At 43.5% G+C, this 22,447-nt stretch overlaps 1 protein-coding gene and 1 long non-coding RNA gene across 16 annotated transcripts in view; one reads left to right on the forward strand and one right to left on the reverse strand.

Annotated features, from left to right (window-relative positions):
* Window positions 1–22,447, forward strand: part of RARB (retinoic acid receptor beta) — a 769,461-nt gene that overhangs the window by 558,921 nt on the left and 188,093 nt on the right. The window lies entirely within an intron of this gene.
* Window positions 1,943–21,783, reverse strand: LOC109491544. Of its 4 annotated transcripts, XR_006585569.1 has the most exons (7): window positions 21,642–21,783; window positions 14,694–14,793; window positions 6,910–6,948; window positions 5,996–6,277; window positions 4,151–4,394; window positions 2,645–2,801; window positions 1,943–2,091 (listed from the first exon to the last, which is right to left on the reverse strand). It is a non-coding gene; the product is annotated as an uncharacterized LOC109491544 (long non-coding RNA). The 4 variants fall into 4 exon arrangements; XR_002144965.3 differs by lacking the exon at window positions 14,694–14,793 and having other exon boundaries at window positions 2,645–2,804; window positions 21,642–21,769; XR_002144963.3 differs by lacking the exon at window positions 14,694–14,793 and having other exon boundaries at window positions 2,645–2,852; window positions 21,642–21,769.

Here is a 22,447-nt window from a genome sequence, read left to right on the forward strand (position 1 = left end):
AAAACAGATTTTTACACAAATTCTCGAGCCCTGCCTCTGACCCACCCCCAGCCACCTAAATCAGCAACTCTGAGTGGGGCCAGGCAAGTGGCTTTAAGTGATTCTGATCATGCTAAAGTTTGAGGACCACAGCCCTGTGGTGAATATCCTCTCTATTCTAAAGGAACATTCAAAACCCAGAGTATAGCTGTATCCGCCCCACCCCACCGCCCCACCCCCACCAGCAACATGGCAGACCTTTCAATGGTCCATGATCATGCTTGTTGGAGCAACTCGAAGACAAGCAAGTTACGTAGGCACAAAGTAACTGTATTCGACGGAGGAATACTAGCAGCATCTCTTCCTTTCGCACACAGTAGTGAACTGCTTATTTCTTTGGATCCAAAAAGTAGGATCCCAAATCATAAAGTGGATGAAGACAAAGAAGGTCTTTCATTCTCATGGAACAGGTAAGCAAGACTCGATGGTCCATTCCTAGACTTAAAGATTAGGACTTTTCACCTCTAAAAATAATCAGTTTACCTGGCAATAAATATGCAGTGACCCCTGATGTTTCTAAGTTGTTCATTTTGAGGTATGTCTGGGACATTTTGAAGTTGGTAATATTTAGGACGACTCACCAGGTTCTCCTTCAGGAGCCTCTTGGTTGAAGTTGCCCTTTCCAGGTACGTGGACTACATAGCCTCATCCATAGGTGTGACATGTGGCAATGCCTGTGTCCTGATGAGCCCTGGGTGATCCACAAGGACCTGTGAAGTTTTCTGTTGAACACGAGGGAAGGTCACATCCATCTTTCTTAATTGACTCAAGATGACAGATGACATCTGCTGACATCTTCAAAGAGACAGCAGCCCACAGGAGACGTCCCAGAAATCCTCATAGAAGAATCAGAGTGAGAGTATCTAGGCCAGAAGGCCCCGTGTCCACCCTACAGTCTTAGAGCCACAATTCCAGAAGGCATGCTACCAGTGCAGCATTGTGCAGGTATAAGTTCTAGTGTTTGGTTAGGGTGTTCTACCTTTATATTTACTTAACCAGCCAGATTCGTCGGGTTATCTCCATTTTATAGATCCAGAAACTGAGGCTCAGAGAGGCTATGAGGACAAGGCACAAAACCGGTCATGGAACCAAAGTGAGAGCCCATGTCCCCGGAATCCCGTTCCAGGGCATTTTCCACTTCATCATGTGACATCTCTCTTCCGGCCTACAACATAGGATGGCCTGTAGGTCATCAGCATAAAAAGAGCATGGATCCTCGATGGGCAGGCCTCTTTCTAAATCTCGGAAATGAACAGGTGGCTTCCTTACTAGATTTGGCAAGCCCCTGTGTTGACAGCTTCTGCTATCTGCCAATGATTTTCCCGGACTTTAACTTAACAGAACGAGGGGGCTTGCAGTGCTAAAGAGGATGGCCGCCATTAGTATAACACAGGGCTTTCCAAAAGAATGTTTGTGGTATAGACAGCTCTGTATCTATGCTATCCAATATAGTAGCTCCTAGATGAGTAACTAAATATTTAAGTGAATTTAATATAAATTTAAGTAGCCATAATGTAGGTAGTGGCTACCATATTAGACCACACATGCCTATGAGATCATTTTTTTTTTTTAACATTTATTTATTTTTGAGACAGAGAGAGACAGAGCATGAACAGGGGAGGGGCAGAGAGAGAGAGGTAGACACAGAATCTGACTTCTTTTTTTTTTTTTTTAACATTTATTTATTTTTGGGACAGAGAGAGACAGAGCATGAACGGGGGAGGGGCAGAGAGAGAGGGAGACACAGAATCGGAAACAGACTCCAGGCTCTGAGCCATCAGCCCAGAGCCCGACGCGGGGCTCGAACTCATGGACCGCGAGATCGTGACCTGAGCTGAAGTCGGACGTTTAACCGACTGAGCCACCCAGGCGCCCCAGACACAGAATCTGAAACAGGCTCCAGGCTCTGAGCTGTCGGCACGGAGCCCGACGCGGGGCTCGAACTCACGGACCGTGAGATCCTGACCTGAGCCGAAGTCGGACGCTCCACCCACTGAGCCACCAGGCGCCCCTATGAGATCATTTTTCAGTTGGGTGCTGAATGGGTTCTTCCTGAAGGAAATAAGACATTAAAATATTTTAACCTCTATCCCCTCAACCACTCAAAATCACTTACCCCCAAATATTCACATGTCTATTTAGACATGTGCCCCCAGCAGAGCCCCATTATAGCATGACAGTTACTAAATTGTCTGGTTGTTATCTGCAAAGTCAGTACAGTGGTTCTCTCTCTCTCTCTCTCTCTCTCTCTCTCTCTCTTTGAGCAAGCTTTGTTTACTGTCATTTCCTATTAACCAACAGAGTGGGGTAAGAGCCAGTGTATAGACTAACAATGAAAGAGCTGTCCTCTGCATTGGACAGAGGCCTTGTGTTAAGAATTATAAACTGGACTCTGAACTCCTGCCTTTCAAAGCGAAAGGAATAGATGTTGATGGTCCTACATAGTTGTTTGATGACAGAGCGTTAGAAATGAGGGTCGGGACCGGTGTCTCAGCTCTCGCTCTTTTCCCTTCGAAGCCTCAGAACCCGGCTGCCTAATCACACCCACACCCGCACACAAGACTGGCTCCCCTTTCTCTGCGGTGAGGCTGGCATTCCTCTTCACCTGAGACTGTTCCTTTCTCTGCGAGACTGTTCTGTTCTCTGTGCGGAGTTGTAGTGGCAGGAGGTGGGCTGATGTGTGATACATTCAGCAGCAGTGAATCGCGGTTTATCTCAGCAGTCTGCGTACTTTCCATTCCCCAGGAAGTCCAGCCTTCTTTCTGCTTGCAAGGGTAGAAGAATGGCTAGCCAGGCTCTGCTCATTCGGAAAGCTTACAGGGATTAAGAAAGAGTTTGTTTTCACAATTAAGTGCACTCCTTTCCTGCGTCAACATGCTGCTGGTAAGAAATTGGGGGGGTGCACTGGCTCCAAATCGTTACATGCTACATAGCATCTGCAGTCTGGCCCTAATGCATCATCAACTGTTACCTGTGAGTCGTATGTTGGGTTGTACCCGTGGCCCTAACAGGTACTTGCAGACAGAATGACACATACACCCTCCACTCCATGCTTGTCCCCAATTTATCTTGCTAGCCTGTGGCTTGCCATGTGTTCCATAAACGTGACACTCTAGTCACACACATCCATGGGTTATTTCTGAGTTGTGCCTTCTCTGTTCTTCCAGGGGACCCAGACTATTGCCTTTGTCTCAGCTCTTTTTCCTGACTCCTCCACTTGCCAAAGGTTTGAAAAAAGAGAACCGAGCTCCCGACATTCGCTCACTTGTTCAAGTCACGTTTACGGAACACCTGTCCTGTCAGTCACCGAGCAAGACACAGACAATGAGAAGACGACAGACTAGATTTCTGTGTCCAAATCAGGCTTTGTCACCTTCTAGCTGGATAGCTCTAGACATTCGACTTAAAAGAGCCCATGTGGAAAGTCATGAGAATACTCCTCCCTCTCGACGAAGGGGAATAAGATCACGGCCTCCACTTAGTTGAATGGCTGGCATGTAGTACGTGCTGAGAGTCCCTTCCATCCCTTTAAAGTTCTGCTTAAATCCCACCCGTTCCGAGGCCACTTCCTGAGCTTACCTAGTTGGAAATCATCTCTCCCTCTCCATCATGCCCATAGCATACTGGCTGACCTAAAGGAGCATATATTTCTTTCTGTTTTGTGCCCAACTGTTTATCTGAACTTTAACCCCCTCAAGGAGATTTCAGGTCCTTAGAGGAGATGATTGAGGTGCCTGTCCTCTATAACCCGTTGATTGCTTACGTTAAATTCAACGTACAATTTCTCACTGCTATCTGTGTGCCAAGCACCGTGTGAGATGGGGCCTACAGAAACAGGTATATAACCACATTTCCTGTGTGCACAAAAGTTATAGCGTAACCAGGGAGAAAATAATGAGCATTATTGTTTTGTTTGCTTAGCACCTGTTCCTTCTTGTGGAAATTATATCATCCTTCCTTCGAAAAGTCATTCCTCTAGTAATTGGAATCATCGGTCCCTTATCTTCACCCCTTTCTGTATCCATGCCCTTTGCCCTTTGCCTGCTTTGGTCCTTCCCACTAGTGGTACAGTACTCTTTGACTTTACGCTCAGTGACGTAACTTGCTTTACCCGGTAGAATAGTGTAGATTTCAATGTGCCACTTCTGAGTCCCGTCCTTAAGATGCGTCATGGCCTTCCACTTCCTCTCTTGCACCTCTGCGACTGCCATAGGAGAGCTTCGCGTTCAGCCTGGTCACTAGAATAAGGCACATTTATAGAATATGCCTGAGTTTAACCCACCAAAGAACTTTTCAGCCAGATCTGCCACTTAAGGCGGAGCTCCCTGGTCTGTATCAGTCAACCTCTGGCCAACCTGCGAAGGCATACAAAATAAATACTTATTATATTTTACCATTGAGATTTTGTAGCCGTTGGTTTCCCAGCAGTGGGTGATCCATATACTGGCTCTCACTCTTCTCTTCTGTCCTCTTCCATGTTCTCTCTACCCAAGAGCTTGAAATGCCTCAATGGGATGGCCATCTTCTTATCTTCTCCTGAACAAGAGCCATAGTCCCCACTCTAGGGCAAGCATGTGACCCACGAAGGAGCAATCAGAGTTCTTCCATGAGACCTTTACCTTTCGAACTGAGGAAAATGTAAGCCTAGGCCTACCGGGTGGACACAATTCCACTTTTCTGGTGAGAGCTAGCACATCATTCACAGTCGAAAAGGGAGAGAGCCTGAGATAGATGGAGGCAGGAAGCAGAAACAGACTGACATACCAAGGGCAGGTCCTTAAGGCAGCATCTGGGGATCTGGGAGGGTTCCCAGTGTCGGCTTTCCTCGAACTTGTTGGCCAGCATTTCCCTCAATTTTGTGAGCTAACCTAGTATCCAAGAAGTTTCCTTCTTAGCTTAAGCTGATTTGAGTCAAGTTTCTATTCTTTACAATCTTGAAAAAAAACCAGAGACTTGGGGCGCCTGGGTGGCTCAGTCAGCTAAGGGTCCTACTTCTGCTCAGCTCATGATCTCACGGTCCATGAGTTCAAGCCCCGCGTCAGGCTCTATGCTGACAGCTGGAGCCTGCATCGGATTCTGTCTCTCTCCCTCTTTTTCTCTCCTTTTGCTTGCTCTCTCTCACTCAAAAATAAACATGGAAGGAAGGAAGGAAGGAAGGAAGGAAGGAAGGAAGGAAGGAAGGAAGGAAGGAAGGAAGGAAGGAAGGAACCAGAGACAAAATAAATAAAGAGGTATTTCAATCTGAAAACACTGTCCCAGAGGCACAATGGGGGCTGTGGGAGCACAGAGGGAAGGGACCTAACCAGCTGGTAGCATCAGAAAAGCTTTCTGGGGAAAAGAGCAGTTCTGCTAATGTCTGCAGAACAAGTAAGAGAAGGTCTGAAAAGGGAACAGCCTGTGAAAGGCTTGGAGGCCAAGGGTCAAGGTGAGAAGCGAGTTTGGGAAAATAATACGGGCCAGTGTGGGAAGACCTTGTAAGTCAGCCTTCTAATGGCAAGTCGGAGCCCTAGAAATATTTTAAGCAGGGGAGTCGTAGCCTTTTAGAAGCCCCTTTTTTTCTGGCTGAGGGTGGAGACGAAAGTCAGAAAACCAATTGGGAGGCTGTTAAAAGCATCCAGGCAGGAGATGAAGGGCTCCTGAATTCTGGCAGAGGCCTCAGGCTTTCCAAGAGGGCTTTCTCGGAGTCCATGTGCGGTGTTTATCTGTCGAATTGTGAATTGGAAAATTGAAGCCATTTTCTCCTTTGAAGGGACTCGCGCCTCCCACTTAAGATTGTGAGGAGCCGTGCTGGGCCAAAGGGACAATTGTTTGGCCACTTGTTCCCTAGTTCTTCTCCCAGGAGACTCTTCTGAAGGCGGACAACCTGGGTGTCACCGCCCTCGGGCCATCAACTCCTCATTGTTCAAGATGTGCTGTGTTGCACTTACCCAGAATAAAATGATTCTCATTTACTTACCTAGCAGCTGTCAAAGCCTGAAATTTCATTCTGTGGGCGTAAGCAATTTTTCCCCTGCAAATGTGGCTTCATCTCGAGGTTGTTATCTGCCAGCAACAGAGAACGGCGGTGCTACAGTCGCTTTGCCTTTTCTCCTACAAGCAACAATTAGAGGCCAGTTCTGCCCGGGTACAAATGCATCTGTTAGCGATTGTCACTCCTGAGTCACGCGCTCAGGAGCCTCACTAGTTTTGCCGGAAGACCTTCAGATGAAAAAATGGGATGGGGAGATACAGCGAAAACCTGAAAGGAGAAAATAGTGGCTTAGCTCCTTTGGGAACTAGCAAAGGAAGAATCATTTTGTTTCCTGGGCAGACAAAGGGACACTGGCTTCGGGAGGACTCAGGATCCAACTCTTTATTGAGGAAAATGAATTCCAATGGAAGACATTGGGGAAAGTGCTTAGATGAGCAAAATTGAATTTCACCCAAGTTGGCCTCAATCCTGTAACACCTATAGATGCAAAACACATTGGCCGGATTACAATCAGGGAATTGAAGTGGGGAGAAGGGGAAGAAGTAAGAAGAAGAAAACATTTGGTTTCTGGATTCGATCGGCAGGCTTTCTGGTTTTTGTAGAATCGTCTTTGTGGTGTGGTCTGTGCATTTCCCTATGGGCCCTTTTGTAGGCAGGGGCAAGACATGGGCCACGGCACCTCCCAGCCAGTCTTCAGGACACAGGAGGGCCTTGGCTTTGACAGCAGGCCCTGTGAGTGCAGAGTGGCTCGCCATCAGGTCCCGTTCCCCATCGCTTTGGGTTTTTGACCACACACGTAATGAGGTCGCTCTTTAGCAATGCCTTTGTTGGACCCCAAATGATGTTCCCACCCTCCTGACCCAGGAGCTTTTGTGTCTTATGTCAGAATAATCACTTACCCAAAATGATGGCTAGGCTCAGAAATATCCTGCTTTAACCTTAGGGAATATAAAAAAAGGAGTGTTAAATATTTAACCTGGATTGATGAGGTTTGCTGAAACTATTGGATAAAATGAAAACTTTCTTTGAGGCATAAATCACTGGGGAGATTTCCCCCCTCTCATTGATTTTTGGGCTCGGTTAATGATTCCAGCACTGAGAACGTAAGACTAGGTGGAAGTTAAAGAAATGGAAAGCCACATTAACCTCTAAATTTTACCTATATGTTGATTTTTGACAGTGAAATACTATAATGAACCCAGACTATTTTCTTAAGATTTAATTTTTTGCTGATGTTCAAAAGTATTGCAGAAAAGCTGATTCCTAATTATTACATACAGCATTGCATAAATTTCTTCCTAATTAAAAAGCCTCTAAATTCTAAATAATCAATTTATGAAGACATATGGTTTTGAAAAATTAGGCATTTAATTTCTAAAGATTTATTGGTAATTTGTACCATAGCTAATTAATTATGGTTATAATACTATTGCAGTCATAGTAGAGATTGATGTGATGATACAATTGCAAATTTATTTTGATATGTCTTCTTTAATATCAGAGCATTACATTATACTTAGTTTTCCAGCTCCTTCTTAATTATGCTTGAAAGCATTAGTTTAATGAAAGATAAGAGGGCTTGATAAGTGTACCATCAGAATTTATTTGAAAAACTATTTTCAACCTGAAACAAACAAATTGTTTTTTGCCCTGGCAGAATGAAATTTGCAGTTGGTCATAAATTAGCCGGCAGAAATGCCTTAAAATTAAATAGTATTTGGTACAGAATTTCCCATTAGCCATTGTGACAATTTGCAGAGAGCTTAGCATGAGAAAGTAGTTAAACTGTACAGAGGAAGTCTGCAGACAAAAATGAATAGAGCCCAACATAAACAATGATGGCATTGTAAACTCACAAACACATGGGCTAGGTGGGGAAGGGTTTTTCCTATTTCCTTTGTCATGTGAATTTCTAGGCATTAAAAAAAGAACCTCGCAACCGTTTTGGATATTACCAGGGCTTTTCTTTGAAGTTGTAGGAAGAGAGAGATTTTTGATTTAGGGGTAGAAAATGCTACTCATCTGTTTTATGAAATAGAAACGCATGACCCTTTGGGATCATGGCACCGAACCAAATCGCCGGTTATAAGGGAAACAGAAAGCAAGAGGGCGAAAGTCGCCTCTGAGCTGTGCTCAGAGTGCAACACGCCAAATGCAGGTTCGCTAAAGAACACGTGTCCGCGTGGAGGGCCCTCCCAGGGGAGGCGGCAGAAACTCTTCATTTGGACATCTTCCTGATGAAATTCCGGGTATCAGAGTGGACAGCCCTGCCTCCCTTGTTTTACATGGGAACAACTTGGGCTGTTTTCTTCTCCGGTGATATCCTTGCTTTGGATTGCTTTTGTCAAGTCCTGGGGCTCTCACCAGGCAGCGCGCGTTTGTTTCACGTTTCTTCCCCGGTGTTTCCACGGCGCAGTCATTCTGCCTAGCGGTGTGACTTTGAGAGGGTCACCAGGTATCTCCTAAGTCCCAGTTTCCTCTTCAGTAAAAGGGCGCTAGCGATAGAATCAGCGGTAGTATTACAGCCAGGGCAAAACGTGGTCTTGTGTGCCCACCCGCGCTCTGCAAGCACACGGGAAGCTCGCTCTCATAGTACACGGAGGGGAGGACCAGTAGGGAGAACCGCGTGTCCGGTCTGTGGGAGGGCTTGGCATTGTTCATTCATTCATCTTACAGATACTGCTTGACCATCCACTCTGTTTTCAGCAGAGCTTATTGGCTATGAATACAGAAGTAAATACAATGCAGGGGTATCTGATCTCTTGGAAACCATAATCTAATAGAAAAGAAAATTATGTGCATAAAAATAATTAAAATAATAGTGGCTATGCCTGGGTTGCACGGGGGCACAGAGGGAAGAGCCTTAGAGAGCTTGAGAAGGCCTAGAAGAGAAGATAATGAGGCTTTAAATCTTGAACAAAGGCAAAGTAGGTGGGGGAGAGTACTGAAGCAGTTAGTAAAGCAAGACGGAAGGTTCCATGACAGGTGTTAAGGAGCTTCAAGAAACTTGGTTAGGGCCAAAGAGGTAAAGTGAGGCTGGTGACAGAGGAATTTGAAGTCTTGGCAGGGCTTAGGATGACCTATTGGATACACGCAAAAATGCTAGAGGTACCTGTGTGAATAGTACTGGGCACGTTGATTTTTCCTCTCCAGAAATATAGCACAGGCTTTACTTTTATTTTTTATTTATTTAAAATTTTTTTATATGTATTAATTTTTTAAATTTACCTCCAGGTTAGTTAGCATATAGTGCAATAATGATTTCAGGAGTAGATTCCAGTGATTCATCCCCTACATGTAACACCCAGTGCTCATCCCAGCAAGTGTCCTCCTTAAAGCCCCTTGCCCATTTAGCCCATCCCCCCCACCCCAAACCTCTCCGGCAACTGTCAGTTTGTTCTCCTTTTAAGAGTCTCTTATGGTTTGTCCCCTTCCCTGTTTTTATATTATTTTTGCTTCCCTTCCCTTATGTTCATCTGTTTTGTATCTTATGTTCCACCTATGAGTGAAATCGTATGATATTTGTCTTTCTCTGACTTATTTCGCTTAACATAACGCACTCTAGTTCCATCCATGGTGTAGCAAATGGCAAGATTTCATTCTTTTTGATCACCGAGTAATTTTCCATTGTATGTATATACCACATCTTCTTTATCATTTGTCAGTCAATGGACATTTGGAATCTTTCCGTAGTTTGGCTGTTGTCAATAGCGCTGCTGTAAACATTGGAGTAGCACAGGTTTTTAAATATGTAGTGGGACTTCTCCAAATAGAATAACCAAATGCATATCCTATTATATTTATCAAGTTTGGGCTCCGTGATAATACTTGTCATCAAAGGAAAAAGGGGGTATCTTGGTGGCTCAGTTGGCTGAGCTTCCAACTCCTGATCTCAGCTCAGGCCTTGATCTCAGGGTCGTGAGGTCAAGCTGCACATTGGGCATGAACATACAGTGTATACAGTGTGCTCTTGGTTTTGGGGGTAGATTCCCACAATTCGTTGCCTACATACAACACCCAATGCTGCGTTTTTAAAATGCAAAGAACAGAGATCAACTGATATAAAATTGTCAAAATTTTTCATGTTTTACTAAAAAGGACTAGAAAAAGTCAAACTCACATAGTCAAGCAGGGTTTAGCAGCATGCTTAGCACATAATAAGAGCTGAATAAATAAATATCTGTTGACTGAAGGAAATGTGTTAAAAGTTTATCATGCGTGTGAGAAAATACCTCAAAAGAGTACTTTTTTTAAAAAATTGACACTAAATTATATTTAAAAAATTAACTAAAAACCCAGTATCGAATTTCTTTAAAAAGTATTTATTTAGTCCTCACTCTGTCCCGAGTATGCATGTATATAGTTGTTTGTTGGTCAAGTTCCACATTATAATCTTTACTTTTTTTTTTTTTTAATTTTTTTTTTCAACGTTTATTTATTTTTGGGACAGCGAGAGACAGAGCATGAACGGGGGAGGGGCAGAGAGACAGGGAGACACAGAATCGGAAACAGGCTCCAGGCTCTGAGCCATCAGCCCAGAGCCCGACACGGGGCTCGAACTCACGGACCGCGAGATCGTGACCTGGCTGAAGTCGGACGCTTAACCGACTGCGCCACCCAGGTGCCCCTATAATCTTTTCTGTATTCATGGTCAGGGATTAGTATTAACTGGATGATGGTGGATAATTCATGTAACCTCAGTGGGCATCACTTTCCTTTTCTACAACATGAGTCCATCTCAAAAACAAGTGTGATTTTTGAAAATGGATAGTATCTTTTGATGAAAAAAATATATTTCCTTGTATCAATCTCAAAGACTGATATCTGTATATAAAGCTTAATTGAAGATTATATAACTTTTCATGTACTTTTTAACTAAAATTCAGGCTAATGCCAAGGTAAATATTCTGGGTGAAAATGCCCCTGATTTTACATTTTGGAGATCATACAATTTTACATGAAATTTGTTGTCATTCCATCTCACCTAATTTATGTGTTCGTGCACTAGTTTTTGCCCAAATAAAAAGGCAGAAAAGCTCCAAGTTTGGGGGCTTGCTGAAAGAGCACCTTCTATTCCCCCAGAGCTTAAATAACTGAGGCTTCTGGACTCCAAGCCATGGTTCCAAGGCTGGTCAATCACCATAAACTACAAGAGCCACATAACCACCCCCGTATGCTCCAACATAGCTCCCATTATTATCGATAAAAGTTACACTACTATACCGAAGGGAGAGAAAGGCCACAATAAGGCTTTTAAAAAGCTATTTAATATATCAGCTTTCACAAAGATAGACGGCATCACTAAGACAAAACAAGAAAAGATGTGCCCAACTTTACAAGGTATTGGCACTGTTAATCATATTTTGAAATATTGCTGGCATATATCTTGGAAAACACAACAGAGTTGCCATATTTCCAACAGGAGAGATGACATTTTTAATGTTGAGATACACCAATAATTCCAAGCCCTCTTTTTTCCCCCCTATATGGGAAAAACCAGAGAAGATTAGACAGTCGGGTTCCAGAAGCTTAAGTACTAAAATTGAACATCATAAATTCTGCCACATTCCATTACAAAGTTATCATAAAACTTCACTAAGCAAATAACTATATAGGTGTGTGTTTTGTGTGTGTGTATGCTATAATATTATACAGTTATTTAGGTTAGTATTTCACTCATACATACAAAATGTTGAAACATACATTTATATGCATAATAATTTTAGATGGACTTATAAAAAGATTATTGAAATAATCAACTGGTTTCCATTTATACTTCTCCATTTCCAATTTTTAAGTATCTCATGAGAAATAAGGTACATAGGTCAGTAGATCGCACAGCTCTTCCACATTTATTATTTTGGTCATCCATATTCTGTGAAGTGGGTAGGACACAGGCATTTATGCCCATTTTACTGACAAAGAATGTGATGTTCATATCTTACCCAAGGTCCACAGATTATAATTGGCAAAAGCAGATGTGATCCCTGATCTCCTACCTCTGAATTCTGAGCTCTTCTCACTATACCATCGTAGCTGTATAGCATGAGATGATTTACAGAGGGGAGATACATAGACCTGATCCAGGGGGGCATGGGGTCCTTGCTCAAGCCCCCTGTAGCATCAAGAAATATGGCCTACTGGGCATGCAGATGTTTGATGAAGTTCTCTCCTATGGTCCTCTAACTTCACTTAGGACTTTATTCTTTTTTTTTAATTTTTTTTTAATGTTTATTTATTTTTGAGAGAGACAGAGACAGAATGCGAGTGGGTTGGGGCAGAGAGAGAGGGAGGCACAGAATCTGAAGCAGGCTCCAGGCTCTGAGCTGTTGGCACACAGCCTGACACGGGGCTCGAACTCACGGACCGCGAGATCATGACCTGAGCCGGAGTCGGACGCTCAACCGACTGAGCCACCCAGGCGCCCCCAGTTAGGACTTTGTTAATCATGGCTAATATTTTGGATTGCCGTTGCCCTTTCTTCCTTCTTAAAAAAAAAAAAATCCTTATTTTCTTCCGTGTAGCAATGTACGCATTTAAAATATCCCATCTCCCATAATCCTTTACAGGTAGAGGTAGCCATGTGACACGGTCCTGGCCAGCTAGATGTGGAGAAAGTCCCTGGATGGGGCTTCTCGGAAAGCTGTCTAAATGGGAACAGAAACATTGGCTTCACTCTATCTTATCCTCTCCTTCCTCCTGCCTGAAATATAAACATAGTGCTGAAGAGGTAGCAGCCAGCTTGCAAGCATGAGCGTAAAAGTTACATATTTAATTAACGAAGTAGAAAGGTGGGAAGAGCCTGGATCCCTCAGAGTGTTATGGAGCCATGTCAGAAACCTAACTGCCTATCTCCAGACTTCTTACTCTGGGGGGGGGGGGGGGGGGGGGGGGAATATAGACCCTTAGCTTCTTAAGCATCTGCAGCTGCTGTGACTGAATTTAATTTGCCTATTGGCAAAGTAAAAGGAATTGAAAATGAGAAGAAGAAAAATGTTAGACAGAACCAGAAGCAAACCCAGTCTACCTCTCAGGCAAGGATTGTTATATATAATTAGCCAGTCTCCCACCAACTAACCACGGCTGGAGGCCATCACCAGGAATGGCTCACACTAGGACAAGGGTCCACCACAGGCAAGGCCTTGAATTAGAGTCTCAGCTGATATTTGCAGAGAAGTGAGCTGTGGGGTTGAGTTTTTGTTCTGTTGCTATTTTATGCTTCTCTTTATTTATCTCCAAAATAAGGATCATAATAAAACCTCTCAGGACTGTTCTAAAGATTGAATGAGAGAACGAATACATGTAATGAACTTAGAATAATGCCAAGCATACTGGAAGCACTTCGTAAATGCTGTCCTAAGATCCGGGAAAGGAGAGGCCAATCACTATTGCTTCTGCACACACGAGAACTAACTTCCAGAGACAGTCACAGCAATTTTCCCTTTTCTACAGACAGGACTCTGTAAAGAAGGGTCAATTCCTTCTCCCCACTCTTTCCCCTACAAAAGATACTGGAAGTATGGAAGTTTGCCCAGGAAATTATCATAATTAAGAATAAAATCCAAAAATATACATAGGGTGATTTTCAGGCTACAGCATAAGTATCAAACCTAATTATTCTCTTTAAAAGAACACAAGTCTGATGTGGGAAAGGGAGTAGGGGGCAGTGTATTAACTCGGGCTTTGTGGTGTGTTTCTTTGCCAGGTGCTGATAATAAATAGCATGAGGTTTCAGAGAAGAAGGTCTCAATATGCCTTAGTCTTTCAGGAAAGGTTTATTGGTGATCTTGAACTTGAGCAAAACAGGGGGATCAGAATCGAATAGAATTAAATATACCTTAGAAGAGGTCTTATAGGATGTGAATGCCCCAGGGTAAGGATATTATCTTACTCCTTTTAAAACCCGAGTACAAGTACACAGAGAATGAATTTCCCCAGTTGCATTTTTTGATAGTTGTCTGCCTCTGGGATTTTGTTTTTGCAAAAACCACAGTTATTCAACACTACTACATATGGAACTGATGAAGTAGCTTATAGCAGACCCATGGTCCCAGGGAGAATATCTAGAAATACCAGAGAAAATTAAAACAGCAATCTTTTTCAAGCCATCAGAGATCTACTAAGACATCCAAGACTTGAGGGGCCAAGCTCCCTGAGAAAGGAAGGCCCCCAAATCTTTCCCCCTTGGTTATTTTCTCATTCTTCATTGCATAAGGCAAGGAGTTAAAAAGCCAAGCAAATGAAAACTTCTAAAAAGCGGAGTGAAGTTTTCAGAATCTCATGGTGCCTAAAAGACAAAAACGAGAATTCAGGAGAGACTCTTGTAAATATCCCAGACTTCTCTTAGAATGCCTAGAAGGCAACACCCTAGGAGAAGGTGAACCCACAGTAGACCCCCCACCACCCCCCCACCCCCCAAGAAAGGTAAAACTATCTCTCTGGCCAGCTGAGCCCTTAATTAGATTGAGGGAAGCTTCCCTGACTCGAGATATGTAGGTTTACCTATTGCTTTCATACAGGGTAAATACTTTTTGAAGGAATATAATATCAGCCAGAGCCTCTAAAATTTTTCATATACAATGTCTCTCATTCTATCAAAAATTACCAGACGTATTAAGAAACAGGACCGAGACGCAATAGATAATAGAAACAGACCCATGGATGATCCAGATATTCGACTTACCTTTAAAATGAGTGTGATTAGTATATTCAAGAAATCGATGACAGGATGGACAATTTCACCAGAAAACTAGGCTTTACTAAAAAGGAATGAAACCGGAATTCTGGAACGAAAGATACACGAACTGAAATGAGGATGCAGACCTCAGTAGAAATGTTTAATAGCGACAGAATACCACTGAAGAGTGGATAAGTGACCTGTAAGCCAGGTCAAGAAAAATTACCCAGACTAAAGCACAGAGTACATGCGTGGAAAGTACAGAAGAGAGATATAGGAGACATATTGAAAAATTGTAACGTACGCATTTGGATTCCTAGGAGGAAAGAAGAGGAATAATGGGACAGAAACAATTTCCAGGAGAAAAAGGCCGTGATTTTTTTCCAAAACTGATGGGGAGACAGTACTACAGGTTAAAAAAAAAAAAAAACAGAATTTGAACCCTAAGCTACATAAAACCTAATCACTTAAAGCTAGTTTCATTCAACACTATTGATTTGTTCATGATTTAGAAGTAAAATCTTGTGAAGCTTCATTGAGTACATGTGATTTCAGCTGGAGAATAAGATACTAGTGGTAAATTTGACCTTGACTTTGCCTTTAAACCAGAGTAAACCTGTGAAGATTGAGCTAGGGTAAAGTTACTCTGGCTTAACTTTAGAACCAGAACAAAAATACAGATTTCAGCTCTGTGATTTTATTTAATTTTTTACGAAGTAAGAAGAGACTGTGTCCCAAACTCTACTCCCATCCTAATAACTTTCTCAGCTTTTTTTTTTTATCAGTTCTAATATTTTCCTGGAAAATCTTGTGTTTTTGACATTTGAGTATTGGCATTTAGCACTTTTATTTCCATATCTTTTTTTCTTTTATAAAATCAGTCATCATCTTTATTTAAAGAAAAAAAGTTGCCAGGTTTTACAAGCTGTGAATTCCTTTTTCAGGACAAAACAAAACAAAACAAAATCTAGATTTATTTTTTCCACTAGTTCCCCCCCCCCCCCCTGCCTCCCACCAGAAGCTTACAGTTGAAGGGCAAAGCCTCCCTAATAACTTTGTACTGAATAGTTCAAGATTTCCTCTTTTCCTGGACGGGATCCACCTGCAGTCTTCCAGAGACTGTTGATAAGGCAAGGAAGAGCCCCATCTTGGACTCTGAAACCTCTGTTTAGAAATTACTCATGCTTTCACTGCTTGATTCTGATTTGAGGAAAGCAGGGAGGAGTGCTATTTGTCAACATGTCATTGGATTCTCAGATTGTTTTACACTTTCTTCAGTGATCTTTGTTACTTCATCTTTTCCAGTGGACTCTTCTCAGTGATGAGTAGTCCTGGCAAAGCCCTGATGGTTTCCTTCCACGTTCACAAGGTATTGGCTGCACTGTGTTTACCATTCCAACAGGGTTAGCTTAGCTGGCCTGGAGTATCGCGTAGCCAACAGCAACATGCTCCCTGGTAGAAGGCTGACTTGCTAATGCTTATCCCCCTCTAACTCCCTGGAGCCACTGTTTTCTTTCCCAAGAGTTACTGCTTTATAAGACCAAAGGAAGACTAGATGGCTGACTCAGTATTCTCCATTTTTAGAAAGGTTTTGGTTCTAGGGAATGGAGAATTGACCCAATGGACAGAAAGTAAGCTTCAGTATCCTCAACATTCTCTCCTTTTCATTCTCTAGCAGACTTTATTTAATCACTATTATTGGCAAGGTCCTTAGAGTGGGGGGTAAAGATGGAATAAAGAGAAGGGGGCCAAATGAAATGGACATGACCTCTGTATTTCAAGAGTTACCCACAAAGAGAAAGACCCTCTCTGATGGTAGATCAATGTTAGAGGTACAGTTACATAAGAGAAGTGAACTTATTTTATGTTTCTATCCTGGAAGACCACCCCTCACTCCTTCTCTGCTGTTACCCTCCAGTTGTTGATTGCTTCTCAGGGAACATAATTTGCTTACTGCATTTTGTCAAGGATCCTAACAGCTTTCATGCCCTATCAGCATTTATTCTCTGTGTGGTTTTCATTCTGAGGAAAAAGAAAATTGATTCTATCGGATCTAAGAAAAAAATACTAGCAGTATAACCTAAAGGCCCTTCAGGCAAACTGCAGGTCTGCCTAAATGGTATTTGCATTCACTTCTCTGCCTCTGCTCCCTTCGACCTGAGCCCTTAGAGGCCAAGGCCGTATTTTAACCATGCCTTCATCTCCAGAGACCGCAGCATCTAGTGGAACTCATAAAAGCCATGAAACATTTGTTCTCTTGAGGCACAAGATGGATAAGTAATCTATAGCAGTGATCAAAGATAAAATGGCAGCCAAAATACGCTCACAAACGAGTTATGAGTATTACTATACGTCGCTACTGAGTTTGTTGTTGTGGGTCTGCGTAATTAAGAGAGAACCCCTCCCCCCCTTCCCTGGCCTGAGAGAATATGGCGGGAGAGCTGAGACATGTGCAGAAATACCCATCGCCCAAAGCTGTGTGGGACGAGGCCGGGAGCAGCACAGCGAGCCCTCTAGCTCTGTGTTGCCAAACAGGTCAGCCACTAGCACCGTGCAGCTCTTTAAACTTAAATTAAATCAAAAGTGATAAAATTTAAATTCTCTCCCTCAGTCCTCCTAGCTGAGTTTTGAGTTCTGAGCATCCACCTGTGGCTAATGACGACAGTGTTACAGAGCACGGGTAGGTTTCCCTCATCACGGAAAGTTCTGTCAGGTAGGGCTGCTCCAGAAGTTCAGAGAGACAAGAAAGCAGTTGTCAGGGTGCTCCGGGGAGGTTTCGTGGGAGGTGTGGCATAGGAGGCAGCTTTTGGCGGAGGGGCGGGACACCGATGAGAAAAGGGAAGACCTTCCAGAAGAATGGTGTAAGCCAAGGGAGCTGTTAAAGCATGTTTGATGGTGGAAATAGTGGCAATGATACCATAGTCACTCTCCTGACCGAGCCGAGTGACAGAGGCCACAGCCACCACCCCTGCACCAGATCGTTATGCTCAAATATTTTGCGTCGCCTCGACTCGTGGTGATGACAGCTGAGTTGATCATTCCGGCCAAGGCATGGTGATGACTGCTCATCACCCACCACCCCGTTGTCTTGTTGTCTTTAGGTTATCTTCGCCTCCCTCTCTCTGCCTTGATTGTGGAACAGCTTACCAATCCTGTGAGATTTTCTGGAGTAAACCCCGTCTGTCTCAACTATCTTTTTTCCCTTTTTCTACCACCCACACTTTTTGACAGCTACCTACCTGGCTGCCTCCACCGCTATGTCATCTTTTCAGTACATTTTTGCCAGCCACGTTATGTGCCTCTGTCTTTAACATGCCTTCGGTGGTTCCCTGTTGCCTTTGGGCCGGTATGTGAGATGCTTCTCAATAGAAGCTAACTTCCTTTCTTTTTTTTTTAATTTTTAAAAATGTTTACATTTATTTTTGAGAAAGACGGAGACAGAGTGGAAGCAGGGGAGGGGCAGAGAGAGAGGGAGACACAGAATCTGAAACAGGCTCCAGGCTCTGAGCTGTCAGCACAGAGCCCAATGTGGGGCTTGAACCCACGAACGGTGAGATCATGACCGGAGTCGAAGTCGGATGTTCAACTGACTGAGCCACCCAGCGCCCCGAAGCTAACTTTCTAATATCTGCTGCAAGCCTCATTACAGATGAATCAGCCAGCTTACCAGGCAGTGTGGTAGTGAAAAGAACACAGTCTTTAGAATGAAAACAGATTTGGGTTCCAATTCAAATTGCTCACTGGCATTTGAGACTTGGTAAGGAAAACCGAGTTCCCTCATCTGTGATACGAAAATAATAACACTTCCCTTGAATGTTACTGGGAAAGATACTTTATAACGTATAGAAGGTGCCTGCTTGGCTCTAATCGTGTTCTCAGTTAAAGGTGCAAAAATTATTATCATTCCTGACTCTGGTTATCTTCTTTCTGTCCCTTTGCGCATACTGCTGCACCTGCTGCTGTGACCTCTCTCCCTTTCATGCCTATCTTAAAAAGCTCCCTTCTTCAAGGTCCATCTCTTTTTTTTATGTCTGTGCAGACACACACATGCACGCACACACACACACGCACACCGTTGCAGAACACTCTCAGAGTCCTGTTTGTATCCCTTCAGCCTCCCACCTGCACACTGGAGGTTGTGTAAGGGAGTACCTGCTGTGCTGCGCCTGAAGGCTGCTTTCCCGGCCACGAGAGCATTCTCGGCTCTCTTGCAGTGCAAGCCCGAAGTGGCAGAAAATTAAACGGCCCTCAGCAAGAACAGAGCAAGGAGTCGGTGGAACCTTCTTGCTCTTTTGGGGGGGAAGCTCTCAAGCGCATTCTACACTCTTTCCCAGGGTCCGCAGATAGACTGAACTCCACTTACCCACAATGGCACCTTCTCGGTGACACACCCTGTGTCCGGCTGACCCTTCACCGCTTCCCTTACCACTGCTTCCTGGGATCCCCCCAGATCAACTCCATGCACTGAAAACCTTCACTCGGTGTCTGCGTCCGGGAGAACCCAGCCTGAGACCCAAACATAGCACCTGTCCTCTTACACCACCTGCACGGAAGAGGCTCAGTCCTTCGCTCCTGGACTCCTGGCTAGCTCCTCGCGTCATGGGTTGCAAACAACAGGCGCTCACTGCAAACAGCTGCCACAAGCAAGTTGGAATCCATGCATCCCCAGCGTTACCAGAGGGTCTTTTTTCCGTTGATGAATTGTGTAGGTCTTTCCTCACAATTCGTTAATGGAAAAAAGACCCACGGAGCAGGCAAAGCAAGCAAGGACCCAGTAAATGCCACCGTGGCATATAAAATACAACCGCGACAAGCAGGATGCTGTTAAATGTTCAAGAGTGACAGTGCCCATGCAGCAGGCTCTTCGTGATTCTGATGACCTGGTGCCCTCTGGCCTGAGCTCACTGCCGCGAGCTCGCTCTTCCTCGTTCTTTGATACCAGAGGGAAAATGTGCCGCTCACAAGCATCTTCTACTGACCCAACAAAAAAGAATTTTTGTACCTTTATTTTCTCGTGGTTTTCCTGAGAGGCCACACAACTGACTTTGCTTTTGTCATTGAGCATCTGCTAACGAAGGTTCTGCGAACCTTCTTCCCCCTCATCAGATCACACACCATATGCCATTATCTGCTGGGGTTGCACGTTTCCCCGGTTGACAGTCGCTGTAAACTTCTGCGTGTCTGGAACACATTCATCATAAACTCAAGGCTGTATTCACATTTGTGTTAACTCTATAGTGCCGTGGGGTGTCAGGCCCTCTTCTGATCAACTCGAATATTTAGGGTTCATAGAGAATGCAGCACCCTGGAATCGTATCTTTTTTTTAACATTGGCCATTAGAATCTCTCACCTGGGACTGCGCTGGAAGTTTCTGAACACTCGAAAGCACTAAAAAGGTATGCAGAGTGTAGACTGTATAAAATTTTGCTTTCTTTATTACAAAGGACTTGGTGGTGGTGTCCTCTCCAATAATATGCAGAATTTAAATTAGCCAGTAGAAGGGCGCCTGGGTGGCTCAGTCGGTTAAGCGTCCGACTTCAGCTCGGGTCATGATCTCACAGTTCGTGGGTTCGAGCCCCGCTTCAGGCTCTGTGCTGACAGCTCAGAGCCTGGAGCCTGCTTTGGATTCTGTGTCTCCCTTTCTCTCTGTCCCTTCCTCAATTTCACTGTCTCTCTCTCACAAAATTAAATAAACATTAAAAAAAATTTTTTTAATAAAGTAGCCAGTGGAGGGGTGCCTGGGTGGCTTAGTTGTTAAGCATCCAACTCTTGATTCTGGCTCAAGTCATGATCTTGCTGTCATGCAATCAAGCACCACGCTGGGCTCTGTGCTGAGTATGAAGCCTGCTTAAGATTCTCTCTCTCCTTCATCTCCTCTCCCCTCATCGTTCACATTCTCTCTCTCTCTAAAAAGGAAGGAAGGAAGGAAGGAAGGAAGGAAGGAAGGAAGGAAGGAAGGAAGGAGAAAAGTAAATAGCCAGTAGAACCTGGGGTCCATATGCAAGCCAGCCGAGCAATTCCCCATGTCTGTTCTGTAAAAATTTCACTTTTCATGTCCCCTTGCATACAGAAAATACTTTAATGCCATTTATACAATGAGGTTTTACTTTCACATCCCAGGAATTCTTCAGTGATCTTTATCAGGAGTTACAGAAACAATGGGCATATTGCTAATTTTGGTCATAGACAAATTGTAGATCAGACATGCATATGTGTTTACACTGGGAAGTTTCCCATTGCTACAGATCTTGATCGTTTTTTCACGTTGGAGCACCATTTACACCAATTCGGTTCTTGTTTTCACCCATTCTGTTAGCCGATCATCCATCCATCATTCTCCCTTGGTGAGATTTTGTACTCTGGCCAGAACTGTGTAGGTACTCCAGTCCTGAAATTGACCAGTAACAGGACAACTGAACGTGGGTTATCCCACTGCTCACAATAGGCCGCCCTTCCCTTGATTTAACACCTATTTACAAGCTAAGTCACAAGTCGGTCTAGTCTGCAGCCCATGAATTTCCATTGCCCGGCTAATTAAATGATGCTTTCCCAGGTGCTTCGCTTAAACTGTTTCACCAATGTGTCTCCAGTGTTTTCTTTCAAATCAGCAGCAGAAAAAATGCTAAGAACATCTTGCCATGTCCCCTAGTTCTCGTCCGAACAAGGTACTTCTTTTTATCCTGGAATCTCAACTGATTGCAGCTGATTTCATAAGAATTTTTCAACCCTTGCCTGTCTTTGTTTCTTTTGATTCTTGGAGCAGTGAACTATCTGAGCCTCGTGGTATCTGTTGTCACCCATATCAGGTTGTGACTTGTTTGTCTGTTCCACTTATTTATTCTTTGCTTACCTGGCTTCATGGTCTCCTGAGCCCTGTTAGAGAAAACCTAGAAAAAATTAGGATAGCATCTAAGCATAAATTTGGTAACTAATGGGTGATGGGGTCTTCTTACCTGCAAAAGTTCACAGGATCTAATTTTTGGTATCTCTACCCAACTCTATGTCCAGTGATGAAATGTTCCATGATTCTTGAAATTGGCTATGATCAGAGTATTTACACCATGGAAATCAGCAAACACTGCAAATCAGGGCTTCTCCTACCTCCCACCCAGAGAGCCAGTTGTTAAATATTTACTAGCAACACCACTGAGCAAAGGTCAGCCTATATTTGGCATCGTCAGGATTTTATAGAAGCGTTTGAAAACGTTTCAGAGGAAACTGCCGCTGTTTCTCTAAATCCGTGCATCCCAGCCCTTCAGACCAAGTATCTGCTTTATATACTATTTTATTACACATTCTCTGCCATTCTGAAATGAAATTCATAGATGATATACTCTATCTGCACAAAACTTTTTTAAAGCAATCAGTATAATATCCAATGATAATATAAATAAAAAATAAAAGTTATTTATAATAGATTAATTTGTACTTTAATCAGTAAATGTTTGGGCAGGACTACCCTGAAAGGCAAGATGAGGTTAGCCAAATGCTCATACCCTTATGTGGAACCAGTACGAAAGCATCAGCTACGATGCAGACTGTGGACGGAAGTGAAAGTTTTGGTGAATCAAGGTAATTTTCTGAAATGATGAACACTTGGTAAAATTCTCTGCAATACAAAATGTAATCTCCCCTCAGGGCACAAGGTTAGTGCATCTTGGAATTTCCCGTAACTATTAAAACCATACAAAGAAACAGTCTGTGTGTCTGTGTAAGAAAGAATTTGTTTCTAGGTTCAGGTTATTTACTTTTGTAAATT

Source organism: Felis catus, chromosome C2 (genome assembly GCF_018350175.1).
Source record: "Felis catus isolate Fca126 chromosome C2, F.catus_Fca126_mat1.0, whole genome shotgun sequence".
NCBI lineage: Eukaryota > Metazoa > Chordata > Mammalia > Carnivora > Felidae > Felis > Felis catus.